Consider the following 8932-nt stretch of genomic DNA (forward strand, 5'->3'; position numbering starts at 1 on the left):
AGGAAAAGATCATGGTGTGGGTTAAAATGAAAAAGAAAGTGACAAACACATAAGCCGTGAGCCTGCTCCGCCTCAAGCCGGTCGCGGCGCACCATACGCCCGCTGCGAGCCGTTCAGCACCGCGGACAGTCGGACTAATGGGATGTCGAACCAATGGGCTGCCGAACCAATGACATGGACCCCTGAAAAGTCGCTAAATATAGCGACAAAGTTGCTAAGTTGGCAACACTGCTCGGTCCTTTGTTTTACAACATGGAGAAAAAAGAATAAAAACGCCCACAAATTTGCGGGTCGCACACGAGCAAGTAGTTTTAAAAAAAATACTCACTCTGACTCCAAAAATGGTCGCAAAATGCAAGCCCTGTTATTAATTTTTGCAAATACATATTTTACCTATTACAACTTTTGGCTCTAGAAAAGTAAAATCCTTACAGCGTTGTTGAAAACGAAGGCTTTTGTTACATGCTAAAAACACTGGAACATTGGAATGTGACTCCATCCTGACCTTTTTCACCGACACAGCCTTACCCAAGCTCTACAGAGAAGTGAAGCATTAAGTTGAGGAAACTTTATGTACAGCAGGAAGGGTGGCATTTGTGATTGCTGGTCTTCAAGGTCAGTGGATTCATATTTGACTATAGTATATCAATTTTTTTTTACAATATATCGATCTATTTTCAAGCAAGATATATATTTATTTTAGACAATATCATTTCAATCAATATAGGGTCAAGTTGTGCCACTCCTCTCTCATACTCTGCACAGCTGCGCCCCACTCACTCACTCACTCACTCACTCACTGTTTCTTCATCAACACTCAGAGACACAGGGCTGTTCCTCTGTTTAATCTGTCCATTAGTCTACGGTACAACATCAGTCTGTATGTTGCACAAGCTATGCTAAATCAGTCTGTGAGACGAATGAGGTTACCGCAGTAGCACTCATACAATACTGTGGGCCTTTTCCTCTGTGCCTTTAAGCCGCGTCAAGTCAAGCCATGCTGCGCCGATTTATTTTTCCTTTATCAGTTAAGACGCCCAGTGCCACACCGAGCTGCGCACCTACTCCCTCTCCAGAGTAGGTCCAAAAGCCAGGCTGCCCGCACTCAAGTGGGTAGCGGTGGCATCTCCCTGACCACAGCCAACACCTGACCACTCCTTTTCTCCCCGTCAAACAAACCGTGTGTGTTGTGAGACTCTGTTTGCAGGGGACCAGAGAGAAAGACATTTTTAAAAGTCTCTGTGTGTTCAGCTCTCAGTACTTTTGTAGCTTCTAACTGAATCTCTGTGGTTTGGAGTTTAGTTTGTCTCGTGCATCCTGTTTGTACTTTACATATCTGCTTTATTTTACCGTTTCATGTTCGCTATCTGCCATATCAGAAGTTGTGTGTAGTTGCTGCTCAAAAACTCAACATTTCCTTATTTTGCTGTTTCTCAGTAAAAGTCTTTACATAACAAAATAAAGCGGGACTTTTATTCTTACGACTCTATAGGAATTAAAATATGTTTTTTACCAAATTAGCGGAACTTTATTAGCGGCTTTTCTTCAGTTAAGACAAGTGTAATAATATGACTGGGAGGAAGAGTAAAAGCAGAATCAGCCACAGTGAGATGTTTGATGAAAAGCTACAGACAACAGGCTCTTACTGCATCTCTGCAAACAGCTCACCTCCAACAGGTAAACTTATTTTACCTGTCTTGCTGTGGAAAAACACATGCAGCAAAAATGACATGGGATTTCAGCCATGGTTCAGCTTGCAACTGAACATGTAGCCTACTTCATAGAACATACCGGCATATATATTGTGTATCGCCATTCAGCCTGAAAATACTGAGATATGAATTTTTGTCCAGATCACCCAGCCCTACTGACTCTAATGGCACATTATGTCATAGAGGACTGGCGACAGCTGTCTCTCGTTCTTCAAATTAGAGCAGTACACGAAAGTCACACCAGAGCAAACATTACAGACCTACTGCAAAATGCAGCACAAGAATGGGGAATTGTGGTTGTAACAGACAACGCTTCTAACATGGCTGTCGCTATTCAGTTAGCAGGATGCCGACATGTTCAAGGGACAGTGCACCCAAAAATGAAAATTCAGCCATTATCTACTCACCCTCATGGAGGCTTAGGTGAAGTTTTAGAGTCCTCACATCAGTTGCGGAGATCCCAGGGGAGAGGGAGTGGTCTCGTGTGCAAGCGCGCACACGTGAGCGTGGTGCACAGAGAGGCTTCAGGACACTTGGATCACTACGGACGAGCAATATGGAGATATTTTGTGGTTTCAATTATGTGTTTTTCGACGTTTGAATCTGGGGCGCCGTAAGCCTCCATTAGATGGAGTTGTGTTGCTACCCCCTCTCCCCTTGGATCTCCGGAGGTGTTGTGAGGACTCTAAAACTTCACCTAAGCCTCCATCAGCATATGGGTGAGTAGATAATGGCTGAATTTTCATTTTTGGGTGCACTATCCCTTTAAGTGTTTCACTCACACGTTTAATCTGGCCTCACAGAGGGTGCTAATTCCATCAAAGGTTCAGTTTGTCAGGTGTATGCAGCATTTCTGACAGGATTTATGATGGTGTTGGTCAGTCCGTCTGCTTTGCATCACATTTTGCTGCAATAAAAATGATTAAAGTCAGATTTTTTTTTTTTTTTTAACCTTTATTTAACCAGGAAAAGACTCATTGAGATTAAAAATCTCTTTTACAAGAGTGTCCTGGCCAAGACAGGCAGCAGCATAATCACACATACACACAAACACAAGGTGGACACAAACATTAAAAACACTTAGCATCCAAAACAGCAACAATTCAAGGTCAGCCACAATAATAACAGCCTCAGGCAAAACATCTACAGCCAGATGTTTCTGCCTCCAGGTCATCCAATTTCCCCTTAAAAGTGTTCAATGAGACCAACTTATTTTGTTTCAAAGTTTTCTGTAACATGTTCCAGGCAGAGGGAGCAGAAAACCTAAATGCCTTCTTTCCCAGTTCAGTTCTGACTTTTGGGACAGTCAGCAAGAACAAATCCTGAGAGCGAAGATTGTGAGTCCCAGCATTACTTCGGTTAATGTAGGACAAAAGCTAAGAAGGAAGAACACCTAAGATTGCCTTGTAAATGAGAATATGCAGGTGTCTCAGTCTACGTATTGATAAGGAGGACCATCCAACCCGTTCATATAGTGTACAGTGATGAGTAAGTGCTTTAAAACCAGTGATGAACCTCAGAGCTCCATGATACACAGTGTCAAGAGCATGTAAGCTTTGAGACGAGGCTTGCATATATACAACATCACCGTAGTCCAGAACAGACATAAAAGTGGCAGCAACCAGTCTCTTTTTTGAGTTAAAAGAAAGGCAGGATTTGATCCTAAAATAAAAACCCAGTTTCAGTTTCAGTCTTTTTACCAGCTGCTGAATATGATTTGCGAAAGAGAGGGATTCATCAATTAATATACCAAGATATCTGTAATTGGAAACACACTCAATCTTCAAACCCTGAGAAGAGAGGATTGAGGGCAGATTTTGTGGTTTTGATTTTGTATTAGAGAACAGCATGACTTTAGTTTTGTCAGCATTTAAAACAAGTTTTAAATCACACAAATGCTGCAAGTTGTAACTGGGAAAGGGTCCCTTCTGGGGTGAGTGCTGAACTGTAGAGTACAGTATCATCAGCATAAAAGTGAGATTTCATATTGGACACATTTAGATCGATGTCATTGATGTACAAAGTGAATAGGAGTGGCCCCAGGACTGACCCCTGGGGTACACCTTTACTTACAATGAGAGAGCTAGAGGTGCAGCCCTCTGCCTGCACACACTGTGTCCTGTCTGTAAGATAATTAACAAACCAACTAACAGTTTTCTGAGACAGTCCAGCTTTAGATAGTCTGTGCTTAAGCACAAAGTGGTCCACTGTGTCAAACGCCTTAGAAAGATCAATAAAGAGGGCTGCACAATGCTGCTTGTTATCCATAGATTCAATAAAATCATTTAAAACTTTAAGAGCTGCTGTTGTTGTGCTATGCATTTTTCTAAAACCAGATTGAAAGTCAGATAAAACATTTTTACTATTTAAAAAATCCTTTAGTTGATCACTAACAAAGGATTCCAAAACCTTTGCCAGGACAGACAGTTTTGAGATGGGCCTGTAGTTATTTAAAATAGTGGGGTCACCCCCTTTAAGCAGGGGAACAACAAAGGCTGACTTCCAGATACGAGGAATTACATTTGTGTTCAAGCAAAGATTAAAAAGGTGTGTTAAAGCAGTGGCAATAAAGTTTGCTGCTAACTTTAAAAAGAAAGGGTCCAGTTTGTCAGGGCCTGCAGCTTTATTTGTGACCAAAAGCTTGAGGGCTTTATGTACCTCAGAAACTGTAACAGGACTGAAAGTAAAAGTCTGATTTGAGGGATCCTGGCCAACAGACTCTTCTGTAGAAGAACAGTCATGTTGAGGACAGGACTCAAATAAAAACCCAGAGGCTATAAAATGTTCATTAAAACAATCGAGCATTTTGGCCTTGTCTGTAATTTTTCCTTCATTTTTCACAATGCATGGGGGAAGCTCCAAGCCTTTATTATTATTTTCTGATAACGATTTGATAATTTTCCAAAATGTTGATGGGTTGTTCAGATTATTTGATGTTTGGGAAAGAAAATGATTGGCTTTGGCCTTTCTAATTTTAACTGTACATGCATTGCGCAGTTGTCTGAAAACCAGCCAGTCAGAGTTCTGTTTAGATTTTCTGGCTTTTGCCCATGCTAGGTTCCGTTTATGCAGGAGATCTGATAAGTCTGGTGTGAACCAAGCATTGTTGCGGCCTTTCACTCTGTACTTTTTTAGTGGAGCATGCTTGTTGATTATACTGTTAAAACCCTCATAAAAGAAATCCCAAGCATGATCAACATCTGCAATTAGACTAATTTTCTCCCAGTCAAAGTAAAATAAATCGTGAAAGAATCCTTGTTCTGAGAAGTGTTTCAAATCTCTTTTGACTAAAATACGTGGTTTAATTTTTGGTATTTTGACATTTCTAACTGTTGCAACAACACAGTGGTCACTGATGTCGTTTGCAAATATGGAAGCAATGGAATACTTGTGGGGAACATTTGTTAAAATAACATCTATTGAGGATGATTTTTCTGGATTTTTTATGTTTGGCCGTGTGGGACTATCAACAATCTGGAATAAATTAAGTGAATCACAGTAAGCCCTGAAATCTTCAGAAACTGCTTGCAACCAGTTCAAATTTAAATCTCCCAGAGCTACCAATTCCTTGGAGTTCAAATCTGAAAGGAGTTGCATTAAAGAGGGCAGAGCCCCACTATCAGCTGAAGGTGTCCTATAACAACCAACAACAGTTATAGGAATGGATTTAGAGACTTCAAGCTCCAAGGCTAAAAATTCGAATTGTTTAACAACAGATTTTGAGAGCAGAACATTAACTTGAAACTTATTTTTGATGTAGATTGCTACACCCCCACCTCTTTTAGGGCAGTCGGTCCTAAAAACATTATACCCCCTAATCATGATATCTTTATCTGAAATAGATTTGCTTAGCCATGCTTCCGATAAGACAATAACATCGGCATCTGTAGAGTGTGCCCAGATATTCATCATGTCCATTTTAGAAACAAGACTGCGTACATTCAAATGTAAGAAACCGAGACAGATCTTTCTTTAAAATCTGCCGGTGTGTCAAAGCCTGTAGGGATGTCTGGGCCTGGGTTCGGCTGCACATTCCCTGACATTAACAATAATAAAATAATTAGACATTTTTTGCGTAAAAGATTTCCTGTAAGATTCGTTACAACTTCTCCGATCCTTATTGGAGTCATGGAGAACACAAGAAGCAGATGTGAAGTTTTCATATAGAGTCATGACACTGGACGGACAGACCAAGTCCACAGTGGCACAGGGTAAAAACAAAGGCAAAGGGAATAAAGTGACATTTAGTGCACAGCCAAATGCACACATTCCCTTATATGGTGCATGCTCCGTATTTGAAAACACTGGACCGGAGTCGCTATTCCAGTGGCAGCTGCCCCCATTGATGTATACTGATAGAGTTAAACACAGAGCGGAAACAAGAGACCACTTTTTCCTCTGCATCTCCATCGCTGCTACCAGCCGGGGTAGAACAGAACAGTAAAATGAGGTAAAGCAGCCCAAAGAGGAGGTATCGTGAAGAGAATCCAGGTAAATGACAGAATAATCCAGTAAGGGTTTTCTTTCCTGTTTTTCTGCGCGGAGCAATGTCGATGCGTGTCGTCACTCGTAAACAGGAAGACCGGTGAATGAAGCAATGCTGTGGATAAAAGAGTTAAAATCAAGACCCGTTGCTTCTAAAAACATCAGAATACATCTTAAAACCAGCAGCAGGAACCAGGAAGAAAGCACTTTCCTTAATCATGAAGAGATCAGGCCCATCATTAATCAGCGACACGTCTGCACTCCGGCTCCGGTAGTTGAACAGGCTCCGGTAGTTGAACAGGCTCCGAAGACAGACCAGCCAGCATGATCCAAATGCTCCAGAATCAGTGGAAAAGTACGCCACGCTTCCAGTAAGTTCCCGTACAAGCGAGGTGGACGAATTTCCTTCTTCAGACTGGGATTTTAAAAATGCCGTGACTTTTCAGGATGCACTGCTAGGACTAGCACAGTCCGTGATAATCAGGTCAAACTTTACCTGTCAATCAGTCCTGACTTAAACTAGACCGATTTGCATCAATAACAGCCCAAACAGTACAACAAATACTACAATTGAATTAGTAGTATATTTGTAAAAAAAGCTCACACAGCGATCTGTGGTATTATCCTTAAAACAAACAGATATCAATCATTCAGTCACGCACAAACAAACAGACAGAGAGACGTGCTGCCATCTTGGAGAGTGAACAGACGGAAAACTTCATCTTATGAGGTAGACCTGATGTTGACAAAGTTTTCCTTTGGGGAAATAATTAGCAGTTGGAAAAAAAGGTAATAAATCAAAATATATTTTATCGCCATACCCACTGATCACAATACATTTAATATTGCAATAATATAGTATTGTGACCTAAGTATCGTATCGTATCGTGGATTCCCACGCCCAATGTTCACCTTCTTAGTTTAGCATTTTAGCAAGCAAGCATTTGCTAATTTGTACAAAGTACAGCTGAGAGATGTCTTTAGTTTTGCAGGCTGTTTGAAATAACAGCTGTAGTGGTTGGCAAGATGGCGCCAGTGTGTGTGGCTGGCCGTCTGCTGCTCCTGCAATGCTTAGTGTTTTTATTGTTTTTAACCATTGGCACTTAACAAATCGAGTCTCTGCTGGTGTATGATCGCCAGTCTCTTTTGTTTCTCCGGCAGAATGTCGGAAAATTGGATGCGTTTAATCACGGTGGACAGAGTGCTTTGCTCCCGCTCCTGGCGGGGATTCCGCCTCACCTGTACCGGGCCTCGGCCCTACTTTCTCGGCGGAGGCGTCCCCGTCGCCGCGGTAGTCGCGGTGGTCGGTTGGTGAAGCTGAAGCTCTGGCTGACATGCTCTTCGTCCATTTCCCGGACAGGATATGGATTATTATCTCCTCTTACTGTGCCCCAACGCTTCCTTGACCCCATTGATGTCTCATCTGAGGGACTCCAGCCCTGCCGCCTCTGCCCTCCTCGGCTCTCTCAGCGCGGGGTGGACCATCGGCTCCTGAGGACGTTTCCCCGGGCTCCCCAATCCACCAGACCACGGGCCCCAACTCCCTCCAGGATTGGCTTGGTGAACGCCAGATCCCTGGCGAACAAAACTTTCATCCTGAGGGATTTCTTCTGCTCCTGTGCCTTGGATTTCCTGTGTGTGACAGAGACTTGGATAGGTGCCGGTGAGTCCAGCGCTCTAGTCGAGCTTTTACCTGCCGACTGTTCTTATTTTAACTCCCCGCGGACGTCGGGTCGTGGAGGAGGGACGGCGGCAGTTTATAAAAACGTCTTTAAATGTAAGCAGTGCACCGTCTCATCCTCAATTTCCAGCTTTGAACTGACTTTATTTGAGGTGGGTCGTTCCGACCCGGTGCTGTGCGCTGTCATATACCGACCCTCCAAATACAATAAGGACTTTGTTAATGACTTCTCTGGTCTTCTGGCTGAAATCATGCCAAAGTATGACTGAAGTATGATTCTTGGGGATTTTAATATTCATGTGTGTTGTCCTGATAAGCCGCTGGTGAAGGACTTTTTAAGCCTTATTGATTCTTTTAATCTGGTGCAGTGTGTGTCTGGTCCCACACATGAACATGGACACACATTAGACCTTGTCCTCTCTTATGGTTTATCTGTGTCTAACTTGGAGATCTGTGATGATGCGATTTCTGATCATATGCCTGTTTTGTTTGAAGTTGCTTTCTCCTGTGCCGATGTTAAATCTGGCGCCCCTGTTCAGAGCAGTCGGATTTTTAACTCTTTTACTGCCGGTCAGTTCTCCGTGGCTTTTAATCAGCTCTGTGTCTGCCCTGCCTCTGCTAACACAGAGGAGCTCAGCTCCTGGTTTAACTCCTCCTGCCGAACCATACTGGACTCTGTGGCTCCAATAAAAACTGTGCTGCCCAAGGCTAAAACTGAGCCATGGTTTAATGAGGAAACTCGTGCAGCTAGACGGGAGTGCCGCAAAGCAGAGTGGAAGTGGAAGAAGGACAAGCTGCAGGTTTCCCTCCAAATCCTAAAGGACTGTTGGCGCTGCTACCAGAACACTGTTAAAGAGACCAAAAGGAAATACCTGTCAAACCTCATTGAGTTAAATCGTCATAACCCGCATGTGTTATTTAAAACCATTGATACTGTTCTTAATGCCCCACAGCCTGTCAGCTTGGAGGCATCTCCTGACATGTGCAATAGCTTCCTGCATTTTTTTATTGATAAGGTTGCTACTGCAAGGGCTCTCATCTCAGCCCCTGCATC

General features: G+C 42.8%; 1 protein-coding gene across 3 annotated transcripts in view; it reads right to left on the minus strand.

The window, feature by feature from the left end:
- epb41a (erythrocyte membrane protein band 4.1a) overlaps window positions 1-8932 on the minus strand; it is a 294679-nt gene that overhangs the window by 272401 nt on the left and 13346 nt on the right. The gene's annotated exons all lie outside the window — the stretch shown is intronic.

This window comes from Epinephelus moara, chromosome 22 (genome assembly GCF_006386435.1).
Source record: "Epinephelus moara isolate mb chromosome 22, YSFRI_EMoa_1.0, whole genome shotgun sequence".
Lineage (NCBI taxonomy): Eukaryota > Metazoa > Chordata > Actinopteri > Perciformes > Serranidae > Epinephelus > Epinephelus moara.